Below are 22,430 nucleotides of genomic sequence, written 5' to 3'. Positions count from 1 at the left end.
CGAGAGAAAGGTAACAAACCCTTTAATAGGTCTGAATTTAACACAAATCCTTAACCTTCGTCAGGCTGCATAATTTTACAATGTTAACAGGCTGCAGAGGTACAATTGTACCTTCATATATACCTCCACTGTGGGAAGACTTTCTCCTTTACTTGGTTTCAGAAACTAAAGTTCATTCAGCTACAAATGTTATGCTGATATCTATTGGCCAGTGTTGTTACTGCTCACTTATGTTGCTGTCAATTAAGTTGATTCAAACTGGAAGTGGCTTCTACTTCTCTTCCTGCCTCCCTCCTCTCAGTAGCCATTTTGCTGTTCATCTCATTGCTGTGAGCACACACATTTCTAGGCTTGTGAAGTCTTCAGTTTCTTGGATACGAAGGTAGGAAAGTCTCACAGCATCTAACAGCCAGTTATACCTTCATTCGCCTTATGTGGGGACAGAACAGTCACAAATTGTCTTTGAGCCTGGACTTGGCTTACATATATTTTGTATGAAACTTATCACTATAGGTATGATTTTTATATGAAAAATGGATAATAATTAGTATCTACATATTGTTTTACAATGTTTTACTTATATTCAGCACAAAATAAAGATGGTGGCTCTGTTAAAATTTTTCTATTGGTCGAAAAAACAGACTAGAAAGTCTTGTGTGGTTTGTGTGAAACCCATTTGCGATGAACACTCGGTAGCAAAGACAACATGCATTACTTGCGAAGAAAATCAATAAAAAAAGTTTCTTACATTTTCTTTTATAATGTAAATGAACAGTATACAGTTTAATAATAAAATAGCATTATCATAAAAAAAAAATATTATTCTTTTTTCCTTGCATTATCTTCATTCAAAATATATGAGGGTACATTTGTACCTATGCAGCTTGTTATGGATGCAAAAATATCTCAACCCCTTATCTCGGAAGGGGGTGGAGATATTTTATTGAAATTTGGCCAATATATTCTGGACCAAAACTGCAGAGATGTCACGAAATTTCAGCCCTCTACGGCTTTTCGAAAAAAAGTTATTGCAATTTTAAAACGGAATAGTTACAATTGTACCTACTCAGCCGGACGAAGGTTAAATAAGTTACAGAATGCCATGTCATTAATTATTTAAATGCTATTATCATGCCTACAGAGAAATTCAGAGAATTTTACATATGAATTTGACAACATTTCTTAGTATAATAATGAACAAATTGACATAACAATGAATATAACAAAAATAACAATGGGGAAAACAGCACAGGATTGTGGACAAACAGTCCAGTTTCCTATTAAGCATTTCCAATGGTTTTCTCTATGGGACAAAGTGCTGTTTGAGGAAATAAAAAATTGGACAGCATTTGGACTTGAATTAGCCTGAGGTTGCAGTCAGATGGCCTTATAACATGGACGATGATCACATTGCAGGGCATGGACTGGCCAGCAGTTCTCCTGATCCTAGCATGACAGTGATCATCATGCGTGTTATACGGCCAATGACTGTGCCCTCAGGCTAAGTTCCTGCAAAGAGTATTTGGTTATATATATAACAGGAGAAACAAGAGTAACCAGGTACACTAAGTAAAAATATATTTTATTGAAGGTTAACAAATATACCAAATAATCACAAATTCTCACCAAAAACAATCATAAAAAATGACACATCAACAGAAAAAGAGACAGAAAAGCCAGGGGGCCACTAAGTGCAACTGCCCGATTGTTAATAACCATTAGTATTAGTCTAAAGTGCTTGTGCAATAATATGGAGCATGTTAAGAGAACTCCTCCAACAAGGGATATTCAAGTCACTACATCCAGTCAAAAGAACCCCTAAGGAAGGAGAGAACTTACCACGGACAGATGCAGGGAGACCCTAGGCTGGTGTTATATGACCCCGACACGCGTTTCGCGTGTTCAATCCACTGCTTTATAAAGGGGAATACAGAAATATAGCAGCAAGGACGTTTTATGGTCACATGGGGAGTCACATGGTACAATTGAGGCCAATCAGTGCGGTTAGAAGCGGCGCATGCGCAGCGTGTCCCCCAGGTCCTGGAAGGTACATCTCGGCGTCATGTGTTACTGTGCACGCGCGGGGAGGGGAATTGTCCCCACGCGTGCGAGCAAGACAAGGAGACGCGTCGATGTCCACCAGGGAGCCGGAGTAGCGGTACGCATGCGCACAACCACTGTGCCACCAATGTAGGATCCAAGTAACCATTTCGGTGCCATAATGTTACAATCAGATGGCATAATTGATCAAAAAAACACATCAATCTTTTGGCATTAAAATGTCACTGAGGTATTTGTGCTTGCTAAATAGTATTTAATGCAGAAAATCTGCAGTATCAAAAACTCATCAAATATCTTAATTTGTATTTTTTCAGCTGTGATTTTTGTCTCTTTTTAGTACATCATGTTTTAGTTGAAACTATGTTGTTTTGGAAACTTCCTGTTACTTAGCTTTAGATTTCAGTGATAAAGTCATGTGTGGATAGCACTGCAGCCTTGTTCTCCCTGTGTTTGCGCATGTTTCCTCCGGGTACTCCGGTTTAGTCGTACATTCCAAAGACATACTGATACGGAACTTAGATTATGAGCCCCATCAGGGACAGTGATGATAATGTCTGCAAACTGTAAAGCTCTGCGGAATATGTTAGAGCTATATAAAAATAACGATGCGCTTTTATTTCCACTGTGTAAAAACAAAAAATAATTTTTATCTGTGGATTTTCCTCATTACATTCAAGTCTATGAATACAATCTGCAAATAAAACAAATATTTCAAATAAAACAAATATTTGCAGCAAGAGAACTTGACATGTTGCAGAATCTCACTACAGCGCACTTTAGGCAAAGCAAAAAAAAGCACAGTGGGCATGTGAGTTCTTAATCCATACACCAAATTCTCACCTGGGGAACTTAGCCTAATATGTAAGTGGCCCCTGACATATGATTGATGGGTGAGGTAAGGATCTGCCATGTCTACTATCGGACTGCTGATCTATTTATTGTCTAAGGCCGGGGACACACACAACATTTTAAAAAATGGTCCGTTTTTCACGGACGAGAATCCCACAAATGTTTCCAAAACAGTGATCCGTGTGCAGTGCGAGGATGCGATTTCCTCGCATCAAATTATCCGTGTGACATCCGTGTGACATCCGTATGGCATCCGTATGGCGAGATTTTCTCGTAGGCTTGCAAAATGAACATATAACGTTTTTTTCACCTGAAAAAAATTTAAATAATCAACAATCACACTATTTAATGGCCAGAAAACAGGTGGCAGCCACCAATCTATGCAGTAGAGTCCCTGCTTGTGTTGGTGCATTTGTACTTGCTGAGCAACATGTCTGATCTACTGACTTTTAACACCACAGAGCGTGTGTTTTACAACTGGGTACTTTCCCAACGTTTTGGGGAGCCATACCCAGTTATTGTAGCTCCGAGGAGGCGGAGACGGATGTGGGTACATCCACTTTTGAAGCAACGGATCAATAAAGGCCATTTCAACCGTCTGTATGCTGCTCTGAGGACAAATCCAGACAAGTTCTTCAACTATTGTCGGATGAGGATACAAACGTTTGATATTTTGTTGGAGATTTTGCGACCAGGGATTACCAAGAAGGACACCAGGATGCGCAAATCTATTTCTGCAGAGGAGCGCCTTATCCTTACATTACGGTATGTATAAATCATCTTTGTCCAAATAATGAAAAAAGATTTTTTACTTTCATGGCTCTGCATGTTAGGAGTCGAGTTTCCTCTGCTGCACAGGGGGAATCTCGATCCGTGTCTGCTGCGGTCTCCCATTCTGCATCGGCCGCAGTGGAGCCTGCTCAGCGGAGACGTCGGTCCCAGCGTCTCACTAAGACTGATGCTGTGCAAAGGGTTACTGCTGCCTCTCCAGGCTCTGCTATTGTACCCTGCACTGATCTGCGGCGAGCGGGCTTTTCTGGGACTGAGTCCTGCTTTGCACACACTGGGCATGCCCGGGGTGGGATCTCTCAGTGGAGATCGGGGGTCACATGCTCAGGTACTGCATCCAAATCTATTGGTCCTTCTGGGAAGGTCCTGTAGGTGCGCAGGCTCTGTAGCAGTCTCTCATTGGTCTTTCTAGGAAGGTCCTGTACATGCTGCAGCTATTTAAGGCTCGCATGGCCGCACGGCCATGCGCTGGTATCTTTCTAAGTTATGTGCTTTGCGCCAGTGTGGTCATGTGTTTGTATGTGTTCAGAGACCTGGCTGAAATAAGCCCCTAGAATGCTGGCACCTCCGGTGAGGAGATTGTGTTTGTGTGTATTCAGGGACCTGGCAGAAATAAGCCCTTGGAATGCTGGCACCTCCAGTGAGGAGTTTTGTGTGCATGCATGACCACTGTCTGCTCTCATTTGGGTAGTTAGCCTGTGCCTCTGTGAAAGTCCAACAGGGCACAGAGCTTTGCTTTCTTGGCTGCTCTGTGAAGCTAACAGAGCTGGTTCATACCGCCATATAGTGCCGCCAATTACTTAGCAGCAGGTTCTTTCCTGCACGGTGGATCCCGGGTTGCGAACGCACCAATCCCATCTAATAAATATATTCTGTGCGTTCCGCCAACCCTAACACTGCGTTAACTGTAGTGAAACACTTGGGGGTTCAAAGTGCTAACAACACATCTAGATAATTTCCTTGGGGGTTAGTTTCCAATATTGGGTCACTTGTGGGGGGTTTCTACTGTTTAGGTACATCAGGGGCTCTGCAAATGCAACGTGATGCCTGCAGACCAATCCATCTAAGTCTGCATTCCAAACGGCGCTCCTTTCCTTCCGAGCTCTGCCATGCGCCCAAACGGTGGTTCCCCCCCACATATGGGGTATCAGCGTACTCAGGACAAATTGAACAACAACTTTTGGGGTCCAATTTCTCATGGTACCCTTGGGAAAATACAAAACTGGGGGCTAAAAATAATTTTTGGGGAAAAAAGAGATTTTTTATTTTCACGGCTCTGCGTTATAAATTTCTGTGACGCACTTGGTGGGTCAAAGTGCTTACCTCACATCTAGATAAGTTTCTTTGGGGGTCTAATTTCCAAAATGGTGTCACTTGTGGGGGGGTTCAATGTTTAGGCACATCAGGGGCTCTCCAAACGTGACATGGCATCCTATCTAAATTCCAGTCAATTTTGCATTGAAAAGTCAAATAGTTCTCCTTCCCTTCTGAGCTCTGCTGTGCACCCAAACAGTGATTTACCCCCACATGTGGGGTATCAGCGTACTCAGGACAAATTGCGCAACAACTTTTTGCATTCAATTTCTTTTGTTACCCTTGGAAAAATAACAAATTGGTGACGAAAATATCATTTTGGAGAAATAACATGATTTTTTATTTTTACGGCTCTGCATTATAAACTTCTGTGAAGCACGTGGTGGGTCAAAGTACTCACCACACACCTAGATAAGTTCCTTAGGGGGTCTACTTTCCAAAATGGTGTCAATTGTTGGAGGTTTCAATGTTTAGGCACATCAGGGGCTCTCCAAACGCGACATGGCATCCTATCTCAATTCCAGTCAATTTTGCATTGAAAAGTCAAATGGCGCTCCTTCCCTTCCAAGCTCTGCTGTGCGCCCAAACAGTGGTTTACCCCCACATGACAGGAAAAGTCGCACAACAACTTTTGGGGTCCAATTTCTCCTGTTACCCTGGGTAAAATAAAACAAATTGTAGCTGAAGTAAATTTTTTGTGAAAAAAAATTAAATGTTAATTTTTTTAAACATTCCAAAAAATCCTGTGAAACACCTGAAGTGTTAATAATCTTCTTGAATGTGGTTTTGAGCACCTTGAGGGGTGCAGTTTTTAGAATGATGTCACACTTGGGTATTTTCTATCATATAGACCCCTCAAAGTGACTTCAAATATGATGTAGTCCCTTAAAAAAAATGGTGTTGCAAAAATGAGAAATTGCTGGTCAACTTTTAACTAGTGTTGAGCGATACCGTCCGATACTTGAAAGTATCGGTATCGGATAGTATCGGCCGATACCCAAAAAGTATCGGATATCGCCGATACCGATACCCGATACCAATACAAGTCAATGGGACACCAAGTATCGGAGGGTATCCTGATGGTTTCCAGGGTCTGAAGGAGAGGAAACTCTCCTTTAGGCCCTGGGATCCATATTACTGTGTAAAATAAAGAATTAAAATAAAAAATATTGATATACTCACCTCTCCGGAGGCCCCTGGACATCACCGCTGGTAATCGGCAGCCTGCTTTGCTTAAAATGAGCGCGTTCAGTACCTTCCATGACGTCACGGCTTCTGATTGGTTGCGTGCCGCTCATGTGACCGCCACGCGACCAGCGGTGATGTCCAGGGGCCTCCGGAGAGGTGAGTATATCAATATTTTTTATTTTAATTCTTTATTTTTTACATGGATATGGATCCCAGGGCCTGAAGGAGAGTTTCCTCTCCTTCAGACCCTGGGAACCATACACTGGGAACTTCCGATTCTGATTCCCGATACCACAAAAGTATCGGATCTCAGTATCGGAATTCCGATACCGCAAGTATCGGCCGATACCCGATACTTGCGGTATCGGAATGCTCAACACTACTTTTAACTCTTATAACTCCCTAACAAAAAAAAATGTTGGTTCCAAAATTGTGCTGATGTAAAGTAGACATGTGGGAATGTTACTTCTTAAGTATTTTTGTGACATATCTCTGTGATTTGAGGGCATAAAAATTCAAAGTTGGAAAATTGCTAAATTTCAAACTTTTTGCCAAACTTCCGTTTTTTTCACAAATAAACGCAGGTAATATAAAATAAATGTTATGACTATCATGAAGTACAATATGTCACGAAAAAACAATGTCAGAATTGTAATAATCGGCAGGGTCATTAACGTGCAAACCGCCCTTGGGGGTAAAGGGGTTAAGTGATGATTAAAATTTTCCTCACAAAGTGACCAGAACTTCTGTCTATGAAATGGCTGCTGGTGGAGGAGCATGGGATCAGACATGAAAATCAGACTCCTTCAAATGTAAAGCAGTTTTCCCATGTGAGGTGTTTTTTGATTGAAGGAGTCTGACGGACAAGTCTGGTCACATACTGAACCATCAGCACCCATATTTGTGGACAACGAGGCTTGTCAGTTTATGACAAAAGCTGCGCTAACGAGAGAAAGGTAACAAACCCTTTAATAGGTCTGAATTTAACACAAATCCTTAACCTTCGTCAGGCTGCATAATTTTACAATGTTAACAGGCTGCAGAGGTACAATTGTACCTTCATATATACCTCCACTGTGGGAAGACTTTCTCCTTTACTTGGTTTCAGAAACTAAAGTTCATTCAGCTACAAATGTTATGCTGATATCTATTGGCCAGTGTTGTTACTGCTCACTTATGTTGCTGTCAATTAAGTTGATTCAAACTGGAAGTGGCTTCTACTTCTCTTCCTGCCTCCCTCCTCTCAGTAGCCATTTTGCTGTTCATCTCATTGCTGTGAGCACACACATTTCTAGGCTTGTGAAGTCTTCAGTTTCTTGGATACGAAGGTAGGAAAGTCTCACAGCATCTAACAGCCAGTTATACCTTCATTCGCCTTATGTGGGGACAGAACAGTCACAAATTGTCTTTGAGCCTGGACTTGGCTTACATATATTTTGTATGAAACTTATCACTATAGGTATGATTTTTATATGAAAAATGGATAATAATTAGTATCTACATATTGTTTTACAATGTTTTACTTATATTCAGCACAAAATAAAGATGGTGGCTCTGTTAAAATTTTTCTATTGGTCGAAAAAACAGACTAGAAAGTCTTGTGTGGTTTGTGTGAAACCCATTTGCGATGAACACTCGGTAGCAAAGACAACATGCATTACTTGCGAAGAAAATCAATAAAAAAAGTTTCTTACATTTTCTTTTATAATGTAAATGAACAGTATACAGTTTAATAATAAAATAGCATTATCATAAAAAAAAAATATTATTCTTTTTTCCTTGCATTATCTTCATTCAAAATATATGAGGGTACATTTGTACCTATGCAGCTTGTTATGGATGCAAAAATATCTCAACCCCTTATCTCGGAAGGGGGTGGAGATATTTTATTGAAATTTGGCCAATATATTCTGGACCAAAACTGCAGAGATGTCACGAAATTTCAGCCCTCTACGGCTTTTCGAAAAAAAGTTATTGCAATTTTAAAACGGAATAGTTACAATTGTACCTACTCAGCCGGACGAAGGTTAAATAAGTTACAGAATGCCATGTCATTAATTATTTAAATGCTATTATCATGCCTACAGAGAAATTCAGAGAATTTTACATATGAATTTGACAACATTTCTTAGTATAATAATGAACAAATTGACATAACAATGAATATAACAAAAATAACAATGGGGAAAACAGCACAGGATTGTGGACAAACAGTCCAGTTTCCTATTAAGCATTTCCAATGGTTTTCTCTATGTGACAAAGTGCTGTTTGAGGAAATAAAAAATTGGACAGCATTTGGACTTGAATTAGCCTGAGGTTGCAGTCAGATGGCCTGATAACAGGGACGATGATCACATTGCAGGGCATGGACTGGCCAGCAGTTCTCCTGATCCTAGCATGACAGTGATCATCATGCGTGTTATACGGCCAATGACTGTGCCCTCAGGCTAAGTTCCTGCAAAGAGTATTTGGTTATATATATAACAGGAGAAACAAGAGTAACCAGGTACACTAAGTAAAAATATATTTTATTGAAGGTTAACAAATATACCAAATAACCACAAATTCTCACCAAAAACAATCATAAAAAATGACACATCAACAGAAAAAGAGACAGAAAAGCCAGGGGGCCACTAAGTGCAACTGCCCGATTGTTAATAACCATTAGTATTAGTCTAAAGTGCTTGTGCAATAATATGGAGCATGTTAAGAGAACTCCTCCAACAAGGGATATTCAAGTCACTACATCCAGTCAAAAGAACCCCTAAGGAAGGAGAGAACTTACCACGGACAGATGCAGGGAGACCCTAGGCTGGTGTTATATGACCCCGACACGCGTTTCGCGTGTTCAATCCACTGCTTTATTAAGGGGAATACAGAAATATAGCAGCAAGGACGTTTTATGGTCACATGGGGAGTCACATGGTACAATTGAGGCCAATCAGTGCGGTTAGAAGCGGCGCATGCGCAGCGTGTCCCCCAGGTCCTGGAAGGTACATCTCGGCGTCATGTGTTACTGTGCACGCGCGGGGAGGGGAATTGTCCCCACGCGTGCGAGCAAGACAAGGAGACGCGTCGATGTCCACCAGGGAGCCGGAGTAGCGGTACGCATGCGCACAACCACTGTGCCACCAATGTAGGATCCAAGTAACCATTTCGGTGCCATAATGTTACAATCAGATGGCATAATTGATCAAAAAAACACATCAATCTTTTGGCATTAAAATGTCACTGAGGTATTTGTGCTTGCTAAATAGTATTTAATGCAGAAAATCTGCAGTATCAAAAACTCATCAAATATCTTAATTTGTATTTTTTCAGCTGTGATTTTTGTCTCTTTTTAGTACATCATGTTTTAGTTGAAACTATGTTGTTTTGGAAACTTCCTGTTACTTAGCTTTAGATTTCAGTGATAAAGTCATGTGTGGATAGCACTGCAGCCTTGTTCTCCCTGTGTTTGCGCATGTTTCCTCCGGGTACTCCGGTTTAGTCGTACATTCCAAAGACATACTGATACGGAACTTAGATTATGAGCCCCATCAGGGACAGTGATGATAATGTCTGCAAACTGTAAAGCTCTGCGGAATATGTTAGAGCTATATAAAAATAACGATGCGCTTTTATTTCCACTGTGTAAAAACAAAAAATAATTTTTATCTGTGGATTTTCCTCATTACATTCAAGTCTATGAATACAATCTGCAAATAAAACAAATATTTCAAATAAAACAAATATTTGCAGCAAGAGAACTTGACATGTTGCAGAATCTCACTACAGCGCACTTTAGGCAAAGCAAAAAAAAGCACAGTGGGCATGTGAGTTCTTAATCCATACACCAAATTCTCACCTGGGGAACTTAGCCTAATATGTAAGTGGCCCCTGACATATGATTGATGGGTGAGGTAAGGATCTGCCATGTCTACTATCGGACTGCTGATCTATTTATTGTCTAAGGCCGGGGACACACACAACATTTTAAAAAATGGTCCGTTTCTCACGGACGAGAATCCCACAAATGTTTCCAAAACAGTGATCCGTGTGCAGTGCGAGGATGCGATTTCCTCGCATCAAATTATCCGTGTGACATCCGTGTGACATCCGTATGGCGAGATTTTCTCGCAGGCTTGCAAAATGAACATATAACGTTTTTTTCACCTGAAAAAAATTTAAATAATCAACAATCACACTATTTAATGGCCAGAAAACAGGTGGCAGCCACCAATCTATGCAGTAGAGTCCCTGCTTGTGTTGGTGCATTTGTACTTGCTGAGCAACATGTCTGATCTACTGACTTTTAACACCACAGAGCGTGTGTTTTACAACTGGGTACTTTCCCAACGTTTTGGGGAGCCATACCCAGTTATTGTAGCTCCGAGGAGGCGGAGACGGATGTGGGTACATCCACTTTTGAAGCAACGGATCAATAAAGGCCATTTCAACCATCTGTATGCTGCTCTGAGGACAAATCCAGACAAGTTCTTCAACTATTGTCGGATGAGGATACAAACGTTTGATATTTTGTTGGAGATTTTGCGACCAGGGATTACCAAGAAGGACACCAGGATGCGCAAATCTATTTCTGCAGAGGAGCGCCTTATCCTTACATTACGGTATGTATAAATCATCTTTGTCCAAATAATGTTTTGACTTTCATGGTCTTACCCCTTTTTATAATTATATCATTAAATTGTTCTGTAAATTCAACATCATTTGAGCATCTTTTATAATATTTGAGTTTATAGAACATCAAAGACATCGCATGTCCTTAATGTTTGATTAAACATGGCATCTTAGTTATCTAATCTTAGTTTTTGTCAATATAACACTGTAATGTTTTTTTTTTATTTTTGTATTTTAAACATACTCTCTTTTCTTTTAGCTTCCTTGCCACTGGCCTTTCATATGCGGCACTGCATTTAGAGTTTTTACTGGGCAAATCAACAATTTCTGGAATTGTGCGGGATACATGCACGGAAATCTGGAGCAGACTCCATCAAGAGGTGATGCTTGAGCCTAAAATGGCAGACTGGTTACGTATTGCACAAGGATTTCAGGACACCTGCCAGTTTCCGCACTGTATTGGGGCTCTGGACGGAAAGTACATCCGCGTGCGTAAGCCGCCGGGCTCAGGGACCCAATTCTATAATTATAAACAGTTTTTCTCTGTAGTGCTGTTGTCCCTGGTTGACAGCAACTACAGGTTTATAATTGTAGATATTGGGGCCTATGGGAGAACTGGAGACTCTTGAGTCTTCAGTTCTTCCATTATGGGTCGGCGGCTGCGCAACGATGATTTGGATCTCCCACCCCCAAGTCACATACCAGGGGCTAATTTGGATGCGGTGCCTTACATGATGGTAGCAGATGAGGCCTTTCAATTATCAAGGAACGTCATGAGGCCATATCCACAGAGAGGCCTGGACTACCGGTGGCAAATTTTTAATTTGCGTCTTTCCCGTGCCCGCCGTCTGGTAAAGTGTTCATTCGGCATTCTCACTGCAAAATGGCGGGTACTTCAGTCCACAATACAACTGAGTGAAGGCAATGTCAATGGCGTGATAAAAGCATGTGTTGTTCTTCACAACTTTACAAGAAGCCATGATTGCCCATCATCTGCTGATGATGAAGTTGATTATGCATATACTGTCTTGTCTAATACACGTGTTCTTCCTTCACCTCATCAGCCCTCAGGCCTAAAAGTTCGTGATGTGTTAACTAATTATTTTGTGTCACCAGAGGGATCAACTGTCTGGCAAGACAATGCTGTTTTGGTTTAATCTTTAGTTATATTGTAACTTCATAAATAGCATAATGTTCCTGTTTGAATTGTGCAGTATGTTTGTCCTTAAAAAATTCTTATTTTAAGTTGTCACATCATGTATGTAGTCAGAACAATATATAACACTCATATTTGGTAAAATATTTTTACTACTCAAAGCATATATCTTGTATGCAAAAACATATTCACATCATATGTAATTGTTGGCATACAAACCTGAGCAAAAAAGAAAGCATAACATGCCAAGGTCGCAAATAACTTAACACATAAAACAGCATAAATGACAGGCCAAAAACTGGTTTGGCGAAATTACAGGTTCTGGTAGGTTGGGGGCGGCGATGGTGATGGCGGGTGTCCAGCATGTGCGGAACTTGGCCTAGGTGGATGACCAACCAGACTGGCAACCTGTGGTATGCCAGATATATATGGAGGGTGTTGTTGCAAGGATCTATCCTGTGTCTGAGGTAAAACTTGATGTTGAGGGTAGAAGTGCATCAAGTCCTGTGTACTGGATTGTCCCATTTGGTCATACCCCCCAATATGGCCATGTCGAGCAGACACATGTTGGGACCAGCCTCCAAACGTGTGTCTGTTCAAGTGGTCAGATTGGGCAGTTGCTGGATATTCATAAATTGGCCTAAGTTGTGGTTGTTGGTTGCTTTGGCCAGGCTGTTATTGTGGAGATATATGTGGCGGGGGTGGTGCTGCGACTGTTTGGGTTTGTTCCGGTGAAAGGTCTTGCACCGCCAGAAGGTTTGTAGATGACATTTGCCACCATTCGACGTAGTTAAACAGATGAGTTGGGTTGTTTGGGGGTGTTGCCGCATCTGTCACAATTTGGATACAACCTCTGGTCCGCAGCCTGAGCGAGCGCGGAATGGGCCGCAAATAGCGTGCAAGACTGCGAAAGTACGCTTCCTCCCCATCATCATGGGCAGCCCTGGACAAATAGTCCAACACCCCTGTATCCACTTGCCTCCTTGTGCCAGTGCTAGAAGCCACCCTTCTGCGCCGACCACGGTTTGGTCTTGTATTAGGCTGTGATGATGTATCCAGAGCCAAGGTTGGACTGCTGCTCTGGGCTTCTTCCTCCACCTCTGGATTGGCCTCCTGTGTGGCAGAAGACACTGCTGGTGGTGGTGGTGGTTGGTTGCTGCTTGTTGGTTGGCCAGATGGTCCAGCCATTTCGGCACCTTCACCAACAGGGTCAATCACCACCTCAGAGTCAGATGCAGTCTCCCTTTCTGTCAGATTAGACTCTGTTCTGTATTTAAAAATGGATGTTTAAAAAAAAATTAAAACATATTCACGTTATAAGATGTGTTTTAAATTTTGTGACATGCATGCACTTACGGTCTGAGCTCCATCACCGGTGCAAGAAAATTAAGCCGATCAAAATAAATATATTTTCTTTTCTTGGTTGCTGCATCACCACTCCGCCCAGAAAGTTGACGTTCACGCCTGTATTGGTCCCGGCAACTCTGCCAGCGTCTAGTGACATCATTCACTGCAAAGAAACACAAGATTTATGTTTAATATCAAGCACATAACTCCAACAGGTACAGGGTTTGCAATCACACACGGGCCCTGGAGCCTAGGGGAACATAAAACTCCTTTTGTCCTATATTAACCCCTTCCCGACATTTGACGTACTATCCCGTCGAGGTGGGGTGGGCCCGTATGACCGCCGACGGGATAGTACGTCATAGCCGATCGGCCGCGCTCACGGGGGGAGCGCGGCCGATCGCGGCCGGGTGTCGGCTGCATATCGCAGCTGACATCCGGCACTATGTGCCAGGAGCGGTCACGGACCGCCCCCGGCACATTAACCCCCGGCACACCGCGATCAAACATGATCGCGATGTGCCGGCGATGCAGGGAAGCATCGCGCAGGGAGAGGGCTCCCTGCGGGCTTCCCTGAGCCCCCCGCAGCAACGCGATGTGATCGCGTTGCTGCGAGGGTCTTACCTCCCTCCCTGCCTGCTCCAGACCCGGATCCAAGATGGCCGCGGATCCGGGTCCTGCAGGGAGGGAGGTGGCTTCACAGACGCCTGCTCAGAGCAGGCACTGTGAAGCAGCCTGCACTTCAATCAGATCGGTGATCTGTCAGAGTGCTATGCAAACTGACAGATCACCGATCTGTATTGTCCCCCCCTGGGGCAAAGTAAAAAAGTAAAAAAAAAAATTTCCAAATGTGTAAAAAAAAATAAAAAAAAATATTCCAAAATAATGAAAAAAAAAAAAATATATTATTCCCATAAATACATTTCTTTATCTAAATTAAAAAAAAAACAATAAAAGTACACATATTTAGTATCGCCACGTCCGTAACGACCCAACCTATAAAACTGCCACACTAGTTAACCCCTTCAGTAAACACCGTAAGAAAAAAAAAAAAAAAACGAGGCAAAAAACAACGCTTTATTACCATACCGCCGAACAAAAAGTGGAATAACACGCGATCAAAAAGACTGATATAAATATCCATGGTACCGCTGAAAACGTCATCTTGTCCCGCAAAAAACAAGCCGCCATACAGCATCATCAGCAAAAAAATAAAAAAGTTATAGTCCTGAGAATAAAGCGATACCAAAATAATTATTTTTTCTATAAAATAGTTTTTATCGTATAAAAGCGCCAAAACATAAAAAAAATGATATAAATGAGATATCGCTGTAATCGTACTGACCCGACGAATAAAACTGCTTTATCAATTTTACCAAACCCGGAACGGTATAAACGCCTCTCCCAAAAGAAATTCATGAATAGCAGGTTTTTGGTCATTCTGCCTCACAAAAATCGGAATAAAAAGCGATCAAAAACGGTCACGTGTCCGAAAATGTTACCAATAAAAACGTCAACTCGTCCCGCAAAAAACAAGACCTCACATGACTCTGTGGAGCAAATGTGGAAAAATTATAGGTCTCAAAATGTGGAGACGCAAAAACTTTTTTGCTATAAAAAGCGTCGCTGGTTTCACACTTCCGTTTTTGTCTGCAGCGTTTTTTGCACAAAAAAACGCATGCGTTTTTTCCCTATATTTAACATTGAAAATGCATGCGGTTTTTTTGTACGCGTTTGGTCGCGTTTTCAAACGCATGCGGTTTTTTTCTGCATGCGTTCATTTTCAGAAATACAACCTGCAGTATTTTCTTGCGTTTTTAAGCACATGCGTTTGTTTGCGTTAAAAACGCATGCATTTTTATCGAAAAAAACAGAAAACACACTGAAAAGCCACCCACCACCATCAAGGTGATAAAGGGATCCAAACCCTAACCCTAACTCTACCCCTAACCTCACCCCTAACCGTTTAATGAACATTTTCTGACAGTCATAGTGCCACGTATTTCAGTGCCACGTATTTCAGTGCCACGTATTTCAGTGCCACGTATTTCAGTGCCATGTATTTCAGTGCCACGTATCACGTATTTCAGTGGCACGTGTTTCAGTGCCACGTATTTCAGTGCCACGTATCACGTATTTCAGTGCCACATATTTTAGTACCACGTATTTCAGTTGCACGTATTTCAGTGCCACGTATTTCAGTGCCACGTATTTCAGTGCCACGTATCACGTATTTCAGTGCCACGTGTTTCAGTGCCACGTATTTAAGTGCCACGTATCACATATTTCAGTGCCACGTATTTCAGTGCCACGTATTTCAGTGCCACGTATTTCAGTGCCACGTATTTCAGTGCCACGTATTTAAGTGCATATTTCAGTGCCACTTATTTAAGTGCCACGTATTTCAGTGCCACGTATTTCAGTGCCACGTATTTCAGTGCCACGTATTTCAGTGCCACGTGTTTCAGTGCCACGTATTTAAGTGCCACGTATCACGTATTTCAGTGCCACGTATTTCAGTGCCACGTATTTCAGTGCCACGTATTTCAGTGCCACGTATTTCAGTGCCACGTATTTCAGTGCCACGTATTTCAGTCACGTTTAGGGTTAGGGGTAGGGTTAGGGTTAGGGCTAGGGTTGGAGGTAAAGTTAGGGTTGGGGCTAAAGTTAGGGTTGGGGCTAAAGTTAGGGTTAGGGTTTGGATTACATTTACGTTTGGATTAGGGTTGGGATTAGAATTATGGGTGTGTCAGGGCTAAGGGTGTGGTTAGGGTTACCGTTGGGATTAGGGTTAGGGGTGTGTTTGGGTTAGGGTTTCAGGTAGAATTGGGGGGTTTCCACTGTCCAGGCACATCAGGGGCTCTCCAAGCGCGACATGGCGTCCAATCTCAATTCCAGCCAATTCTGCGTTGAAAAAGTAAAACAGTGCTCCTTCCCTTCCGAGCTCTCCCGTGCGCCCAAAAAGGGGTTTACCCCAACATATGTGTTATCAGCGTACTCGGGACAAATTGAACAACAACTTCTGGGGTCCAAGTTCTCTTGTTATCCTTAGGAAAATAAAAATTTGGGGGGCTAAAAATCATTTTTGTGGGAAAAAAAAGATGTTTTATTTTCACGGCTCTGCATTATAAACTGTAGTGAAACACTTGGGGGTTCAAAGTTCTCACAACACATCTAGATAAGTTCCTTGGGAGGTCTAGTTTCCAATATGGGGTCACTTGTGGGGGGTTTGTACTGTTTGGGTACATCAGGGGCTCTGCAAATGCAACGTGACGCCTGCAGACCAATCCATTTAAGGCTGCATTCCAAATGGCGCTCCTTCCCTTCCGAGCTCTGTCATGCGCCCAAACAGTGGTTCCCCCCGACATATGGGGTATCAGCGTACTCAGGACAAATTGGACAACAACTTTTGGGGTCTAATTTATCCTGTTACCCTTGTGAAAATACAAAACTGGGGGCTAAAAAATCATTTTTGTGAAAAAAAAAAAAGAATTTTTATTTTCACGGCTTTGCGCTATAAACTTTAGTGAAACACTTGGGGGTTCAAAGTTCTCAAAACACATCTAGATAAGTTCCTTGGGAGGTCTAGTTTCCAATATGGGGTCACTTGTGGGGGGTTTGTACTGTTTGGGTACATCAGGGGCTCTGCAAATGCAACGTGACGGCTGCTGACCAATCCATTTAAGTCTGCATTCCAAATGGCGCTCCTTCCCTTCCGAGCTCTGTCATGCGCCCAAACAGTGGTTCCCCCCCACATATGGGGTATCAGCGTACTCAGGACAAATTGGAAAACAAATTTTGGGGTCCAATTTATTCTGTTACCCTTGTAAAAATACAAAGCTGGGGGCTAAAAAATCATTTTTGAGAAAAAAAAAAAAAATTATTTTCACGGCTCTGCGTTATAATCTGTAGTGAAACACTTGGGGGTTCAAAGCTCTCAAAACACATCTAGATAAGTTCCTTAGGGGGTCTACTTTCCAAAATGGTGTCACTTGTAGGGAGTTTCAATGTTTAGGCACATCAGGGGCTCTCCAAACGCAACATGGCGTCCCATCTCAATTCCAGTCAATTTTGCATTGAAAAGTCAAATGGCGCTCCTTCCCTTCCAAGCTCTGCCATGCGCCCAAACAATGGTTTACACCCACATATGGGGTATCAGCGTACTCAGGACAAATTGCACAACATTTTTTGGGGTCCAATTTCTTATCTTACCCTTGGGAAAATAAAAAATTGGGGGCAAAAAGATCATTTTTGTGAAAAAAATATGATTTTTTATTTTTACGGCTCTGCATTATAAACTTCTGTGAAGCACTTGGTGGGTCAAAGTGCTCACCACACATCTAGATAAGTTCCTTAGGGGGTCTACTTTCCAAAATGGTGTCACTTGTAGGGAGTTTCAATGTTTAGGCACATCAGGGGCTCTCCAAACGCAACATGGCGTCCCATCTCAATTCCAGTCAATTTTGCATTGAAAAGTCAAATGGCGCTCCTTCCCTTCCAAGCTCTGCCATGCGCCCAAACAATGGTTTACACCCACATATGGGGTATCAGCGTACTCAGGACAAATTGCACAACATTTTTTGGGGTCCAATTTCTTCTCTTACCCTTGGGAAAATAAAAAATTGGGGGCGAAAAGATCATTTTTGTGAAAAAATATGATTTTTTATTTTTACGGCTCTGCATTATAAACTTCTGTGAAGCACTTGGTGGGTCAAAGTGCTCACCACACATCTAGATAAGTTCCTTAGGGGGTCTACTTTCCAAAATGGTGTCACTTGTAGGGAGTTTCAATGTTTAGGCACATCAGGGGCTCTCCAAACGCAACATGGCGTCCCATCTCAATTCCAGTCAATTTTGCATTGAAAAGTCAAATGGCGCTCCTTCCCTTCCAAGCTCTGCCATGCGCCCAAACAATGGTTTACACCCACATATGGGGTATCAGCGTACTCAGGACAAATTGCACAACATTTTTTGGGGTCCAATTTCTTCTCTTACCCTTGGGAAAATAAAAAATTGGGGGCGAAAAGATCATTTTTGTGAAAAAATATGATTTTTTATTTTTACGGCTCTGCATTATAAACTTCTGTGAAGCACTTGGTGGGTCAAAGTGCTCACCACACATCTAGATAAGTTCCTTAGGGGGTCTACTTTCCAAAATGGTGTCACTTGTAGGGAGTTTCAATGTTTAGGCACATCAGGGGCTCTCCAAACGCAACATGGCGTCCTGTTGTGAATTTGGATTCTGGCTCCCCCGGTGGCTACTGGTGGAATTGAACTGGTGTTGTCATCTTCTCTGTTCACCTGTTCCCATCAAGATTTGGGAGTCGCTATATAACCTTGCTGCTCTGTTAGTTGCTTGCCGGTCAACAATGTTATCAGAAGCCTCTCTGTGCTTGTTCCTGCTCCTAGACAACTACTAGATAAGTTGGACTCTTGTCCATGTTTGTTTTTGCATTTTTGTTCCAGTTCACAGCTGTAGTTTCGTTACTGTGTCTGGAAAGCTCTTGTGAACAGGAATTGCCACTCTGGTGTTATGAGTTAATGCCAGAGTTTTAAAGTAATTTCTGGATGGTGTTTTTGATAGGGTTTTCAGCTGACCATGAAAGTGTCCTTTCTGTCTTCTGCTATGTAGTAAGTGGACCTCAAATTTGCTAAACCTATTTTCATACTACGTTTGTTATTTCATCTCAACTCACCGCCAATACATGTGGGGGGCCTCTGTCTCCTTTCGGGGTATTTCTCTAGAGGTGAGCTAGGACTAATATTTTCCTCTGCTAGTTTTATTTAGTCCTCCGGCTGGTGCTGGGCATCTAGAATCAACGTAGGCATGCTACCCGGCCACTGCTAGTTGTGCGTTAGGTTTAGTTCATGGTCAGCTCAGTTTCCATCTTCCAAGAGCTAGTTCCTATATATATGCTGATGCTATGTTCTCTTGCCATTGAGATCATGACAGTTTGACCGGCCCACAAAGTGTTAATTGTTTGGGCTGAAGCAGGAGAAAAAGAAGTGTTGAAGGGAAATTTTTTTTTTTTTTTTTTTTTTCCCCTCAGAGTTTTGCTGCCTAGCCCTTAATTGCTGTCTAGCTGCTTCTTACCTCCTCTTAACCCTTGAATGGCTCTGTGTCCACCTGTTTGTAATGGATCTTCAGAGTGTAACTGCAGGTTTGAATAATCTCGCCACGAAGGTACAAAATTTGCAAGATTTTGTTTGTCATGCACCTGTATCTGAGCCGAGAATTCCTTTGCCGGAACTTTTCTCGGGGAATAGATCCGGGTTTCAGAATTTTCGAAATAATTGCAAATTATTTTTGTCCCTGAAATCTCGCTCTGCCGGAGACCCTGCACAGCAGGTTAGGATTGTGATTTCCTTGCTCCGGGGCGACCCTCAAGACTGGGCTTTTTCATTGACACCAGGGGATCCTGCGTTGCTCAATGTGGATGCGTTTTTTCTGGCCTTGGGGTTGCTTTATGACGAACCTCATTTGGAGCTTCAGGCAGAAAAAACTTTGATGTCCCTATCTCAGGGGCAAGATGAAGCGGAAATTTACTGCCAAAGATTCCGTAAATGGTCTGTGCTTACTCAGTGGAATGAGTGCGCCCTGGCGGCGACTTTCAGAGAGGGTCTCTCTGATGCCATTAAGGATGTTATGGTGGGGTTCCCTGTGCCTGCGGGTCTGAATGAGTCCATGACAATGGCTATTCAGATCGATAGGCATTTGCGGGAGCGCAAACCAGTGCACCATCTGGCGGTGTCCACTGAGAAGTCGCCAGAGAATATGCAGTGTGATAGAATTCTGTCCCGAAGCGAGCGGCAGAATTTTAGACGGAAAAATGGGTTGTGTTTCTATTGTGGTGATTCTACTCATGTTATATCAGCATGCTCTAAGCGCACTAAAAAGCTTGGTAAATCTGTTTCCATTTGCACCTTACCGTCTAAATTTATTCTATCTGTGACCCTGATTTGCTCTTTGTCATCTATTACCACGGACGCCTATGTCGACTCTGGCGCCGCTTTGAGTCTTATGGATTGGTCCTTTGCCAAACGCTGTGGGTATGATTTAGAGCCTTTGGAGACTCCTATTCCTCTGAAGGGGATTGACTCCACCCCATTGGCTAATAATAAACCACAATACTGGACACAAGTAACTATGCGTATTAATCCGGATCACCAGGAGATTATTCGCTTTCTGGTGCTGTATAATCTACATGATGATTTGGTGCTAGGATTGCCTTGGCTGCAATCTCACAACCCAGTCCTCGACTGGAGAGCTATGTCTGTGTTGAGCTGGGGATGTAAGGGGGCTCATGGGGATGTACCTGTGGTTTCCATTTCATCATCCATTCCCTCTGAAATTCCTGAGTTCCTGTCTGACTATCGTGACATCTTTGAAGAATCCAAGCTTGGTTCGTTACCTCCGCACCGAGAGTGCGATTGTGCCATAGATTTAATCCCGGGTAGTAAATACCCAAAGGGTCGTTTATTTAATCTGTCTGTGCCTGAACATGCTGCTATGCGAGAATATATAAAGGAGTCCTTGGAAAAGGGACATATTCGTCCATCGTCATCTCCCTTAGGAGCCGGTTTTTTCTTTGTGTCAAAAAAAGACGGCTCTTTGAGACCATGTATTGATTATCGGCTTTTGAATAAAATCACTGTTAAATATCAATACCCATTGCCGTTGCTGACTGATTTGTTTGCTCGCATAAAGGGGGCCAAGTGGTTCTCTAAGATTGACCTTCGTGGGGCGTATAATTTGGTGCGAATCAGGCAGGGGGATGAGTGGAAAACCGCATTTAATACGCCCGAGGGCCACTTTGAGTATTTAGTGATGCCTTTTGGTCTTTATAATGCTCCGTCAGTTTTCCAGTCCTTTATGCATGATATTTTTCGCGATTATTTGGATAAATTTATGATTGTGTATCTGGATGATATTCTGATTTTTTCGGATGACTGGGACTCTCATGTCCAGCAAGTCAGGAGGGTTTTTCAGGTTTTGCGGTCTAATTCTTTGTGTGTGAAGGGTTCTAAGTGTGTTTTTGGGGTACAGAGGATTTCCTTTTTGGGATATATTTTTTCCCCCTCTTCCATTGAAATGGATCCTGTCAAGGTTCAAGCTATTTGTGATTGGACGCAGCCCTCTTCTCTTAAGAGTCTTCAGAAATTTTTGGGCTTTGCTAACTTTTATCGTCGATTTATTGCTGGTTTTTCGGATATTGCTAAACCATTGACCGATTTGACTAAGAAGGGTGCTGATGTTGCTGATTGGTCCCCTGATGCTGTGGAGGCCTTTCGGGAGCTTAAGCGCCGTTTTTCCTCTGCCCCTGTGTTGCGTCAGCCTGATGTTGCTCTACCTTTTCAGGTTGAGGTCGACGCTAGGGTTGAGCGAAACGGGTCGATCATTTTCAAAAGTCGCCGACTTTTGGCTAAGTCGGCGTCTCATGAAACCCGATCCGACCCCTGTGCTTGTCGGCCATGCGGTACGCGACTTTCGCGCCAAAGTCGCGTTTCAATGACGCGAAAAGCGCCATTTCTCAGCCAATGAAGGTGAACGCAGAGTGTGGGCAGCGTGATGACATAGATCCTGGTCCCCACCATCTTAGAGAAGGGCATTGCAGTGATTGGCTTGCTGTCTGCGGCGTCACAGGGGCTATAAAGGGGCGTTCCCGCCGACCGCCATCTTACTGCTGCTGATCTGAGCTTAGGGAGAGGTTGCTGCCGCTTCGTCAGAAGCAGGGAGAGCGTTAGGCAGGGTCCACTAACCACCAAACCGCTTGTGCTGCAGCGATTTCCACTGTCCAACACCACCTTCGGTGTGCAGGGACTGTGGAAGCTATTTTTTTTTTTTTTTCCCCTCAGCGCTGTAGCTCATTGGGCTGCCCTAGAAGGCTCCGTGATAGCTGTATTGCTGTGTGTACGCCACTGTGGAAACCAACTGCTTTTTTCAAAGCACATATCCTCTTGTTCCTTCCTTTCTGCACAGCTATCTTTTTTGTTTGTCCACACTTTTTATTTAATTTGTGCATCAGTCCACTCCTATTGCTGCCTGCCATACCTGGCTTACATTACTGCAGGGAGATAGTAATTGTAGGACAGTTTTTTTTTTTTT

Source organism: Ranitomeya variabilis, chromosome 3 (assembly GCF_051348905.1).
Source record: "Ranitomeya variabilis isolate aRanVar5 chromosome 3, aRanVar5.hap1, whole genome shotgun sequence".
NCBI lineage: Eukaryota > Metazoa > Chordata > Amphibia > Anura > Dendrobatidae > Ranitomeya > Ranitomeya variabilis.
This window is presented reverse-complemented; position numbering follows the sequence as displayed.